Source organism: Scyliorhinus canicula, chromosome 10 (assembly GCF_902713615.1).
Source record: "Scyliorhinus canicula chromosome 10, sScyCan1.1, whole genome shotgun sequence".
NCBI classification, from domain to species: domain Eukaryota; kingdom Metazoa; phylum Chordata; class Chondrichthyes; order Carcharhiniformes; family Scyliorhinidae; genus Scyliorhinus; species Scyliorhinus canicula.
The window spans coordinates 147504948-147518292 of record NC_052155.1 but is presented as its reverse complement, the minus strand read 5'-3'; the positions used below and the strand labels follow the sequence as shown (position 1 = coordinate 147518292).

Here is a 13345-nt window from a genome sequence, read left to right as displayed (position 1 = left end):
ATATCAAACTCCTAGACTATTACCACCAAGGTCTTGGATACTTTAAAGGGGTTTTTACATTACTCAAGACGCAAGCTAGTTCTGCTGGGTTACAAAGTGTGGATGAATGGGTGTTACACAGCTGAATATAAAGCTGCCAGGAGTCTCAAAAAATCAGCTGTCAACTGCTCATTAACTGCGAAGGTCCAGTATAAATACAAGTTGCTGTATGAAATGAGATGATTTGTTTTACAGGAATCAGTTACTTGCTGTGATATTCCAAATCAGACAACATATAAAAAGAGGCAGTGAGGCAGAACAAACTTCAATTTGCATAGCACCTTTCATATCCCAAGGATAATCCAAACCACTGCACAGCCAATTAATTTATTTTGAAGTACAGTCATTATGTTATGTCGGCAAATGTGGCAGGCAGTTTATACACAGTAAGGTTCACAAAACAGCAAGGAGATAAATGACCAGATACCCTGTTTTTGGTGATGCTGGCTGGCAGATAAATGTTGACCTGGAAACTTGTAAAACACCCTGATCTTCTTTGAATGGTCTCTGAGAGAACAGACTGTGCTCAGATAACAGGACGGCATTGAGTGTCTGCTCACGTTTTGAGACTGAGGCTTGGATTCTCAACGTTCTCACTCCAAAGACCACAGTGTTATCACTGAGCCAAGGCTGCCATAAATCAAGCGAAACAAGTGTTGATAGCGTATCAAGAATTATTTTACTTATTCACATGAAATATACGGTATTTATTCATTTTATAAATTCAGTGTACCCAATTCATTTTTTCCAATTAAGGGGTGATTTAGCGTGGCCAATTCACCTACCCTGCACATAAAAGCATAAGAACTAGAAGCAGGAGTAGGCCATCTGGTCCTTCAGGCCTGCTCCGCCATTCAATGAGATCATGGCTGATCTTTTGTGGACTGAGCTCCACTTTCCTGCCTGAACACCATAACCCTTTATTCTTCAAACAAACATCTATCTTTATCTTGAAAACATTTAATGAAGGAGCCTCAACTGCTTCACTGGGCAGGGAATTCCATAGATTCACATATTTGGGTTGTGGGGGCGAAACCCACGCAAACACGGGGAGAATGTGCAAACTCCATACGGACAGTGTCCCAGAGCCGGGTTCGAACCTGGGACCTTGGCGCCATGAGGCAACAATGCTAACCACTGCGCCACCGTGCTGCCCATGTATACGGTATTTATGTAGCATAAGCCTGGTTTGCTAGATAGGTCTTATGAGGAAAGGTTGAGGTATCTAGGGCTTTTCTCTTTGGAGCGAAGGAGGATGAGAGGCGACTTAATAGAGGTTTATAAAGATGATGAGGGGGATAGATAGAGTGGACGTTCAGAGACTATTTCCTCGGGTGGATGTTTCTGTTACAAGGGGGCATAACTATAAGGTTCAGGGTGGGAGATATAGGAGGGATGTCCGAGGTAGGTTCTTTACTCAGAGAGTGGTTCGGGTATGGAATGGACTGCCTGCTGTTTTGAACACTTTAGGAGCTTTCAAGCGGTTATTGGATAGGCACATGGAGCACACCACAATGACAGGGAGTGGGATAGCTTGATCTTGGTTTCGGACAATACTCAGCACAACATCGAGGGCCGAAGGGCCTGTTCTGTGCTGTACTGTTCTATGTTCTAAAAGTATTGCACATCAGAAATTGTTCAACAGAGAATACAGAAGTGCACGAAAGGTGACCAAAAGAGCTGGATTTTGGGAATGGTTTAATTGGAGGGTACAGAGAAAGCAAGGAGAAAGGGTTTTAGGAGGGGAGTCCCAGAGATGCAAGGCTGAGGTGGTTCAAAGATCTGCCACTGAAGGTGGAATGGGGAGATGGAAGCGAGAGTCAGAGATACTAGACAGAGACAGAGGGCTGGTGGAAACTGGAAAGACAGGACAGGCCAGTCATCAAAATAAGGATGAGGATTCTAAATTCAAATGACTGATGACAACGACAGTGGTGATTGGCAAGTGGGTTAAGTTGTAACTTTGCTTTACTTATAAGATATTAAAGTTTTGCCACTATTGAATGAGCCGACTATGCAATATATCCTACATGTTTATACTGTTCATTGAATGAGTGAAAGATGTTAGCTGCAAACACCAAACTCAACTGTGTGCCTTTCGGTTTAATTTTAAGGTTCAAAAAGAGTCTCAAAAATAGTTCAATTATTTGCCAATTTATGCATTTACAATGTAGCATTTATGCAAATGCTAGTTTCAAATTATACTTCAAATAACATTCTTGTATTTTGATTTGAAAAATTGCAAGACGGTTGGTTCCATCATTACTCTGCACTTGGTGTGGGTGATAACAGCACGGGGGTGTCGCACTGCACCCATTCCTTATTGGAACACACAGTTCCAGCATTTCCAAACAATTAAAACCAGAACAAAATCCACACATGCTCTTATGCTGAAAAATGTCAATTATTAAAATTTCTTAAAGCTGAGAATTCCTGCACCTCTATTCGGTAAGCACGGTGGGATGGGTTGCAATCGATTTGATGCACCTGGGGCATGATGGGAACATTTACTGGGAATCTAGATAATTTCTTTACAGTCTCCTAAAAATCCTAACTATGACTGCCTCAGGTGAAGCTATTCTAATCCGGATATCTTTTCCAATTGCTTAAATTGAGACAATTGGATCCAATTTCAAAATAACTGAACTATTAATTCTAATTAGGAGAGCTGATAAGAGTACCATTCTGGAGCACGTTCTTCACCATGAAATACTGAGAAATATTATTAAAAATTACAACCTAATGTAAATTTAACCTGTACTGGATCATTTGAATCATGAAATGCCAGACGGTAGCTTTGAGCTCTTGCCAATGGTGTGCATTCCATAAAGCTGGAGGTCAGAAAGATGTGAAGGCCAAGTCTCTGAGCTTCTGGTGTTTATTTTTAAAAAATAAACAAAACTGAAAAGAGAATTGTAAACCCAACGGTGCAACATCAGGTCATACCCAGTTTTGATTTCAATTTCCTGTCACCGTTTTCCATTGCTCAACTTAGTTTCTATTGCACACCGTTTCTATTTCCAATAATTACTCTACCCAGTTTCTAATTTCCCTCATCGCTGGCAATTTTGACAAACCCATCTCACTTCCTCTTTTTTAAATTTTCATTTATTGCTTCATTCCATTTTAGATCTCTTTCTTGTTTGTTTAGTTTTCCCATTCCTCTTGCTTCCTTTCTTCCAGGTTTGTTTTTAATAATAATAATCTTTATTAGTGGCACAAGTAGACTTACATTAATACTGCAATGAAGTTACTGTGAAAATCCCCTCGCCGTCACACTCCGCCGCTTGTTCAGGTACACAGAGAGAATTCAGAATGTCAAATTCACCTAACAAGCATGTCTATCGGGACTTGTGTGAGGAAACCGGAGTGCCCAGAGGAAACCCACGCAGACACGGGGAGAACGTGCAGATTCCCCACAGACAGTGACTCAACCGGGGAATCAACCCAGGGCCCTGGCACTGTGAAGCAACAGTCCGAACCACTGTGCTACAGTGCCACTCTGTTTAAAAGTTATTCATCAATAAAATACTTTTATTTTCTTTTACAAGTGTTACTGCTTTTGTCCATGATAAATTATTAAACCACTGAGGATTCTTTTCTGGATTTGGTGGGTGTTTCTCTATACAAGATAATGTTTCTGCCACCACTGCCCAACTTGCATTTCCAGCAGTCACTATTCAGCAGTCACCCAGCCTACCCTCACCCTGCTCTGCCTCTTAGCCAGTCTTATCCCCGATGTTCTCTTTTTAATGCTTGTTCTCTTTCCAACATTTATTTTCTCTCACACCTCTCCAATTTTTTCCCCACTGTCTCAAGTTTCATTATGTCTCCGATTTCCTTCTAGTTTCTATTCCCTTCTTAAGTTACCACTCTGTCTTTTTCCCTGTTCATCTGTGTTAGTTCACTTTTCAGTTTCCATCTTACTTCCCTCGGCTTCGGTTAATGACCTATCTCTTCATCCTCAATACTTCCCTTTCTGTTTGTCTTTTCTCTGCTCATATATACCCTTTAATTTGCGACTCAATCTATGACCAACTGATTTTCTACATTCTCTTTCCTCACCTCCCAGTTCTCAATTTTCTTTCTTTGTCTAGTAATAACTTATGTTTGGATAGCATCTTTTAATATAATAAAGCTTCCCAAAGAGCTTCAGGAGAGTGGCGTTACATAGCAAATGTAGACACTGATCCACATACAACATTTTGGCTGTAGGAGCATCTTAAAAGCAAGAAAAAAAGCGTGGTGGAGAGATTTAGGGAAGGAATTCCAGAGCTTAGTACATGGACAGTTGAAAGAACTAACACCAATAGTGGAGCAATTAAAATCAGGGACGGTCAAAAGATCAGAATTAGACTAGTGCAGATATCTTGGTGGAGTTGTGGGGTGGGGATTGCACGGACGAAGGAGGTTACATAGATAGGATGGAATGAGGCCAGAGAGAGTTCGGAAAACCAGGATAAGCATTCAAAAATCAAAATATCGTTTGAACGGTAGCTAATGTCATTCAGGGGACGAAGGGGAAAAACAGGACTTTGTGAGAGCTGGGACATGAACAGCAGAGTTTTGGATGACCTTGAGCTTACAGAGGGTCAACTGTGGAAGACTATCCAGCAATATGTAGAAACAGTTATGTCTTGAGGTAACACAGACATGAATCAGGATTTCAGCAACAGGTTAGCTGAGACTGGGACAAAGTAGGGCAATGTTGCAGAGGTGGAAATAGGTTGTCTTAGCGATGGCACAAATGTGGTTGGAAGTTCATCTTGGGGGTAAATATGACACCAAGGTTGTGAACAATCTAGTAGAGTCTCAAACAAAAGCAAAGGAATAGCATATAGAGCATGGATCAAAAGCAATTGTTTCAGTTTCCCCAATATTTAATTGAAAATTTCTGTTCATCCAGTGCCTCAGATAAGCAGTCTGATAACTTGGCAACAATGAAAGAGTTAGGAAAGGCAGCGGTGAGGTACAGTGGATAGCATCTGTGTACATATGAAAACTATAGCTGTGGCGCCGAGGTCCCAGGGCGCCGAGGTCCCAGGTTCAATCCCAGTTCTGGGTCACTGTCCATGTGGAGTTTGCACATTCTCGCCGTGCTTATTTGGGTTTCGCCCCCACAACCCGAAGATGCGCAGGGTAGGTGGATTGGCCACGCTAAATTGTCCCTTAACTGGAAAAAATTAATTGGGTACGTCAAATTTAATAAAAATAAGAAGAAATAGGACAGGGCCAATGTGCAAGAGCTGTAAAGGATCCCAGTGATACTCGGGCTACGATCAGATAGATAAGAATGGAACTCCGGAGAAAGCTGTCCCGCTTGCCCGGACAACATTGGAGAGGCACAGTAGGAGGATGGTGTGGTCAATGGTGTCAAAGGTTGCAAGACGAGTCTAAAAAGGAAGAGAAGGGATAGTTTCCCTTTGTCAGAGACACATAAGATGTAATTTGTTACCTTTTTTTTTAATAAACAATTTTATTGAGGTAGTTTTTGGCTTTATAAACAGTTACAGACATCATCAGAAAGAAAGCAAAAAAGGCAAAAATGTGCGAACATCCACGTACTTTCAATACTTCCATCGTAACATATTGCACAAGCCCGCTCCCCTCCCACCGGTACTACCCACCATATTTTCCCTCCTACTCTACTCTACCCCCCCTCCCTCCCCCCCGACCCCCCTGCTGACGCTCAATCTCCCGCAAAGAAGTCAATAAATGGTTGCCACCTCCGGGTGAACCCCTGCACAGATCCCCTCAAGGCGAACTTAATTTTTTCCATCCCCAGGAAACTCGACATGTCCGCAAGCCACCACTCAGTCTTCGGGGGCTTTGAGTCCCTCCACGCCAATAATATTAATCGCCGGGCTATCAGGGAAGCAAAGGCCAACACATCGGCCTCTTTCTCCCCTTGGACGCCCGGGTCTTTCGAAACCCCAAAAATTGCCACCCCTGGACTCATTACCACCCTTGTTTTTAGCACCTGGGACATGACCCCCGCAAATCCCTCCCAGTACCCCCTCAGCTTAGGGCATGCCCAAAACATGTGAACATGGTTCGCTGGTCCTCCCGCGCACCTAGCGCATTTGTCCTCTATCCCGAAAAATCTGCTCATCCGAGCCACCGTCATATGGGCCCGGTGAACGACCTTAAATTGGATCAGCCCAAGCCTAGCACATGTCGCGGTCGAATTTACCCTACTCGGGGCCTCTGCCCACAGCCCATCCTCCATTTCCCCGCCTAGCTCCTCCTCCCATTTAAGTTTCAGTTCCTCTGTCTGGGACCCTTCCTCCCTCATGAGCACCTTATATATACCCGAGACTCTGCCCTCCCCTTCTTCCCTCCTAGAGACTATTCTGTCGAGGATCCCCATTGGCGGGAGGCGCGGGAAGGATGGGACCCGTCTACGAACAAAGTCCCGCAACTGTAGGTATCTAAAATCATTTCCCCTTACCAACCCGAATTTCTCCTCCAAGCTCCTCAAACTCGCGAAGCTCCCTTCCAGGAACATATCACCCACCCTTCCCGCCCCTGCTCGCCGCCATACTCGGAACCCCCCCATCCATACTACCGGGGGCAAACCGATGGTTGTCGCAGGTTGGCGCCCAAACAGACGCCCCCATCTCCCCCACCTGCCTCCTCCACTGGCCCCATATCTGCAGGGTCGCCACCACTACCGAGCTGGTGGTGTACTTGGCCGGCGGCAGCGGTAGAGGAGCCGTGACCAGGGCTTCCAAGCTGGAGCCCCTGCACAAAGCCGCCTCCACCTGCTCCCAAATAGACCCCGTACCCACCATCCACTTCCTTTTCATAGCGATGTTGGCCGCCCAGTAATAATTGACCAGACTCGGCAAAGCCAGCCCTCCCTCGCTGCGGTTCCTCTCCAACATCGCCTTCTTCACCCGCGGGGATTTTCCCGCCCAGACAAAGCTCATGATCAGCCCGTTAACTCTTTTGAAGAAGGACTGTGGAATAAAGATCAGGAGGCACTGAAAAATAAACAAAAATCGAGGGAGGATTGTCATCTTTACAGTCTGCACCCTCCCTGCCAGCGACAGTGGGAGTGCATCCCATCTCCGAAACTCTCCCTTCATTTGCTCCACCACCCTGGCCAAATTTAACTTATGCAGCCTGCCCCAGTCTCGTGCCACCTGGATTCCCAAATACCGGAAATTTTCCTCAACCAGCCTAAACGGTAGCCCTCTCAATCTGTTCTCCTGGCCCCTTGCCTGGACCACAAACATTTCACTCTTGACCGTATTTAATTTGTATCCCGAGAACTGGCCGAACTTCCTCAGCATTCCCAGTATAGTTCCCATCCCGGCCACTGGGTCCGACACGTACAGGAGCAGGTCGTCTGCATAAAGAGAAACCCTGTGTTCAACCCGGCCCCTCACCATCCCCTTCCAACCCTCTGCGGCTCTCAGCGCAATCGCCAGCGGCTCTATGGCCAGCGCAAACAGCAGCGGGGAGAGCGGGCAGCCCTGTCTGGTCCCTCGGTACAACCTAAAGTACTCCGACACTTCTCTGTTGGTCCTGACGCTGGCCCTCAGGGCCTGATATAATAATTTGATCCAATCCACCAATCCCTCCCCGAACCCAAACCGTCCGAGCACCTCCCATAGATAGTCCCACTCCATCCGGTCAAAGGCCTTCTCGGCATCCATTGCCACCACTACCTCCACCTCTCTACCCGCCGGGGGCATCATTATCACATTGAGCAATCTCCTCAGATTGGCCGCCAGCTGCCTACCTTTCACGAACCCCGTTTGATCCTCCCCAATCACCTCCGGTACACAGTCCTCCATTCTACCCGCCAGTACCTTTGCCAGGAGCTTGGCGTCTACATTAATCAGGGAGATTGGCCTGCAAGACCCGCACACCTCCGGGTCTTTACCCCGCTTCAATATCAGAGATATGGTGGCTTGTGACATTGTCGGCGGCAGGGTCCCTTTGTCCCTTGCCTCATTGAAAACCCTCGCCAAGACCGGGCCCACCAGCTCAGAGAACTTCCTATAAACCTCTACTGGGTATCCATCCGGCCCCGGGGACTTCCCCGACTGCATAGCCTTAAGGCCCCCCAATACCTCCTCCATTCTAATCAGGGCCCCCAGCTCTTCCACTCGCCCCCCACCAACTGTTGGGAATGTTAACCCGTCCAGAAACCTTTTCATCCCCTCCGGTTCTTCCGGCGGCTCCGAAGTATACAGCTTACGATAGAAGTCCCGGAATACCCTATTCAATTCTGCCGGGTCCTCCACTTTGCGCCCCCCCTCGTCCCTCACTCTACCTATTTCCCTGGCCGCCTCCCTCCTCCTGAGTTGCTGCGCTAACAGTCTGCTAGCCTTTTCCCCATGCTCGTACACCACTCCCCTCGCCTTCCTAAGCTGTTCCATGGCCCTGCTCGTGGATAGTGCCCCCAGTTCTGCCTGTAGTCTCTGCCTCTCCCCGAGTAAAACCTCCCCCGGGGACTCCGCGTGCTCTTCATCTATCCGACCCATTTCCCTGACCAATCTATCCATCTCTGCCCGGTCTGCCTTGGCTCTGTGGGCCCCAATTGAAATCAGCTCCCCCCGCACTACTGCCTTTAGCGCCTCCCACAAGGTCGCCGCTGAGACCTCCCCCGTGTCAATCACCTGCAGGTAATTTTTTATACATTTCCGAAGCCTCTCGCAGATCCCCTCCTCCGACAGCAGTCCCACATCAAGCCTCCATTGCGGGCGTTGATAGCTCGCTCCCCCGAACTGCAGGTCCACCCAATGCGGGGCATGGTCTGAAATGGTAATTGCTGAGTATTCCGTGTTCTTTACCTCCCCCATACAGTCCCTGCTTAGTACAAAGAAATCTATCCTGGAATATACTTTATGGACGTGCGAGTAAAACGAGTAGCCCCTTCCTGTTGGCTGTCTATCTCTCCAGGGGTCCACTGCCCCCATTTGCTCCATAAACCCTTTCAGCTCCCTTGCCATTGCTGAGAGTCTACCCGTTCTGGGACACGACCGATCCAAAGTCGGGTCAAGGACCATGTTAAAGTCCCCTCCCATTATTAGCCTGCGAGAATCCAAGTCCGGGATCTTCCCCGGCACTCTTTTAATGAAGTCCACGTCATCCCAGTTCGGGGCATATATATTCACCAGCACCACTCTTCGCCCCTCCAGTCTGCCCCGTACCATCAGGTATCTGCCCCCCCTGTCTGCGGATATGCCCGCTGCCTCAAATTGCACGCGCTTGTTGATCATGATTGCCACCCCTCTGGACTTCGAGTTCAAGTCCGAGTGGAAGACCTGGCTAATCCAGCCCTTCCTTAGCCTGGTCTGGTCCGACACTTTCAGATGTGTCTCCTGCAACATAATTACGTCCGCCCTCAGGGCCCGCAAGTGCACGAACACCCGCGCCCTCTTAACCGGCCCATTCAGTCCCTTGACATTCCAGGTGATCAGCCTGGTCGGGGGGCACATCCCACCCCCCCCCCCCCCCAACCCCGCCGGTCAGCCATAGCCTTTCTCGGGCCGGCCCCTGGCCTGTGCGTCGCGCCATTCCTGGCCCGCCCTTTGGCTGCCTCCACCCTCAACCTCCTTTCCAGTGCCTATTTCAAGTCCCTCTCCCGTCAGCAGAACAACCCCCCCCTCCCCTAACCCCATCCCCCGATACCCCCACCCCTGCCATCTACTGGCTGTAACTTCCCCCCCCATCTGACTCCCTTGACTAGCCAATCTGCTAGCCCGGTGACTCAACACTCCGGCGCCTTCCTGTCTCATTCCCATTGTTTCCCCGTCCTCCTCCCCACCCACTGGGGCAAGCCGGCTCCAGTGTCTTCCGCGAGCTGCACAAAAAGCACAAACCAGCCCAAACAGGAACAAAAAACACAGAAAAAAGAGAAAAAGCACATAAATGTCCATGAACAAAGGAAAGAGTCTCAAATGTTCGGCTTGGCCCCTTTGGCCCAGCAAACTGTTGAGCAGCAGTCCAGGCACATTCGGCGTTCCTTCCCACAGAAATCCTCGGGCCCTAACTCACGTCCTTGGGGCCTCCCTTCGGGACCAGCCCCAGGTCCCTCACAAAATCCATCGCTTCTTCGGGCTCGGAGAAGTAGTGGTGTTGACCCTGGTGCGTGACCCATAGCCGAGCTGGGAACAGCAGACCAAACTTCACGTGCTTCTTGAACAGCACCTCCTTGACATTCTTAAAGGCTGCTCGCCGCCGAGCCACCTCCTGGCTTAGGTCCTGATAAATGCGGAGAACACGGTTGTTCCACGTGCTGCTCCTGGCGCTCTTTGCCCACTGCAGCACCCGCTCCTTGTCCACGAACCTGTGGAACCTAATCACCATCGGGTGGGGGGGGGGGGGGGGGTCCGCCCGGCCGCCCCTGCCTTGCCTGCAATCTGTGTGTCCCCTCCAGCTCCAGCAGTCGCGGAAAGGCTTCGGCCCCCATCAACTGCTTCAGCAGGTCTGCTACAAACGCTGCAGCATCAGCTCCCTCCGCCCCCTCCGGGAGGCCGACCATCCTCAGATTGTTCCTGCGGACTCTATTCTCCAGCTCCTCCACTCTGTCCAGCAGTCTTCTCTGCCGCTCTTTCAGGCCGTCAACTTCTAGTGCTGCAACCGTTTGCGCATCCGCCTGCTCCTCCACCGCCTCTCCCAGCTCCTTCACTTTCACATCCTGGGCGTCCAGCCTCTGGTTCAGCTGATCCACCACTTTCTGGATTGGGTCCAAGCTGTCCCGCTTCAGCGCTTCAAAACTGGACTTCATTACCTGGAGCATGTTATCCAGCGCCTGCTGGATTGCGGAGTCCGGGGTCCGTGTGTCCGCCATCTTAGGTCCCAGGTAATTTTCTTCAGGTCCTTGTCTCTGTCCCTTTTTCTCCTTCTTCTTCTGCATTCTGGAATCCCGCTGTTCCATGTGCCGCAGCCTGCTCCTCAGCACCTTCGCTGCCGCCTTCCTTCGCCCAGCTCCTTAAATTTTACCTCCTGGGCATCTGAAGTGGGTCCAAGCTGTCCCTCCTCAGCAACTCCAAACTTTTTTTCCTTATCCTGGAGGAATGAAGGTCCGTGGGTCCGCCATCTTACCCTTCAGTTCAGTTTCCTCCTTGCCTCCGTCTCTCTCTCTCTCTCTTTCTTCCTCTACCTGCTGGCCTCCCACAATTCCATCCGCTGCAGCCCGCTCTCCTCTTCTTTCACGGCAGCCTTTTTGCCGCCCCCGTGGTCCCGCTATCGCGGGGAATCAGCTGCTAAGCCCTGCCGGAGTGAGAGCCCGCCGAATGTGCGGCTCACTCGAACATCGCCGCCACCGGAAGTCCGTAATTTGTTACCTTAATAAGAGCTGTGGCAAAGAGAGAAATCTGATTGGAGGGAATCAAACATGGGATAGATTGATACTGATTTTGAGAAGCAACAAAAGACTTAAAGGCTATGGAAAAGAAAGGGAGGCCAGAGATGAAGTGGTAGATTGCAAGGAGGATGGGATCATGGATCATGTTTTTTGAGGAGCAGGCCTGTGAAACAGCAGAGGCAGCTGAGCGATGGTTTTGATCTTGATGACAATGAAGGTCATGAGCTCCTCGCACTCATTGCTGTAGGTGAGGGTGGGGGAAAGACAGGGAGAAGGGTTTAAAATAATGGTTTGCAGACGAGAAAATAAGTCACAATTCAGCTCTGCATTTCTGTATGATTCTGGAATATGCAGCAGGTGAGAGAAGTGTTTCATGTGGTCCGGCCAGATTTGGCAATAGGTGGCAAAACTAATTTCCTGCCATATCCTTTAAGGTCTGCAACCCTTGAACCTGAGAAAGCGGAGAGAAGGGCCATGCTGGTGGAACAGTGAGAGTGAGCAATGGTTTTATTGAGGCATAAAGGGTGGAAATGAGGGCATGGTTGAGCAAATCAGTAGCTGCAGAAACAATGTGGTAGCATAGAGTTAGAGTTAAAGGCAAGATTTTTAAAGTGCAGTGCTAAGTGAATGGGGAGATAGTTCATTTCCCCCAACAGGCTGAAATAGGCCACAGAAGGGAGACCTGGGTGGAGAATGATACAACAGAAATGTGAGAGATGGTATTATCGGTGATGGTCTTCTGGCAAAAACAGGAAAAACTCAAGTCAAAATGGTCAAACTATTTGCAACCATATCTGAAACTGGCAGAAAGGGAAAGCTCATGGGATTATCATTCAACTTATTTACCAACATGATGAAAAGCACTGCAATTAAAACAACCTCGAATTTGCAGGGAGGGAATGATTGATGGTGAACTTTCAGTTTTTATCTTCAGTACCTCTGAAACTAACGCAGTGTCAGGATGTAGTACATGCACACATTAGCATGAAAATTTCAAAATTGCAGATCGTCAGTCAGTCTTCTTTGCCCTTCGTAACAAAGATGACTATGTTCATCATCTGAGGTGTTTGGTCGGAATCTGGAGGGTAGGAGGTGACTGCTTAGGCTAGTCCAAAGGGTTCTGCTTCAAATAGAGCAGGATGCTGCCAAAAAACAGTTGTGCGCGATTTGCTGGCTCAGGATTTCTTTTCCTTGAGTTTTCTCTCTGTCTCAGATATGAAAATTGCTTTTGAAGGAGGTTGCACCATTTGTATTTACTTGTACCAGGTGCAGTGATCCTGGGCAAGTTTCTCACAGCTTCCAAGTTGACATCAAAACTCAAGTGAAGCCTTCAGAGTGTCCTTGGTGTGCTTCCTTTGACCACCATGGTATTGCACCCCAGACTTTGGTAAGTAAATATCAGACCATCTGGCTACACGTCCAGTCCACGTTGCTGATCACTCTCTCAATATAGGGCAGCACAGTAGCAGAGTGGTTAGCACTGTGGCTTCACAGCGCCATGGGTCCCAGGTTCGATTCCCAGCTGGGCCACTGTCTGTGCGGAGCCGGTACGTTCTCCCAGTGCCTGCGTGGGTTTCCGCCAATTGCTCCGGTTTCCTCCCATTGGTCCCGAAAGATGTGGTGTTGGGTAATTTAGAAATTCTGAATTCTCCCTTTGTATACCCAAACAGGCGCTGGAATGTGGCGACTAGGGGCTTTTCACAGTAACTACATTGCAATGTAAGCCTACTTGTGACAATAAAGATTATTTTTTTTTAAATATGGCATGCCAGCTGGGATGAACACCTTAATCACTACTATTTTGGGTGGTTGATGTAAGAAATTGCATTTTTTATATTTTTTGCAATAACGTTATTGAAACTTGGGTTAAGATGCATACAGACAATATGACTGCTAGAGATGAGATTACGATGTCATAGAAGTCAGGTATTCATTTTTTAAAAAAATTTAGATTACCCAATTATTTTTTCCAATTAAGGG

The 13345-nt window shown here is 48.3% G+C and overlaps 1 protein-coding gene across 5 annotated transcripts in view; it reads right to left on the bottom strand.

Moving 5' to 3' along the window:
- LOC119972705 (TPR and ankyrin repeat-containing protein 1-like) overlaps positions 1 to 13345 on the bottom strand; it is a 211443-nt gene that overhangs the window by 128294 nt on the left and 69804 nt on the right. The window contains exon 2 of one of the 5 annotated variants that reach the window (XM_038809844.1): positions 467 to 669. The exons of the other annotated variants lie outside the window; for them this stretch is intronic. The gene's annotated coding sequence lies outside the window, so the exon portion shown is untranslated. The remainder of the gene's footprint in view (positions 1 to 466; positions 670 to 13345) is intronic. 5 annotated transcript variants of the gene reach the window in all.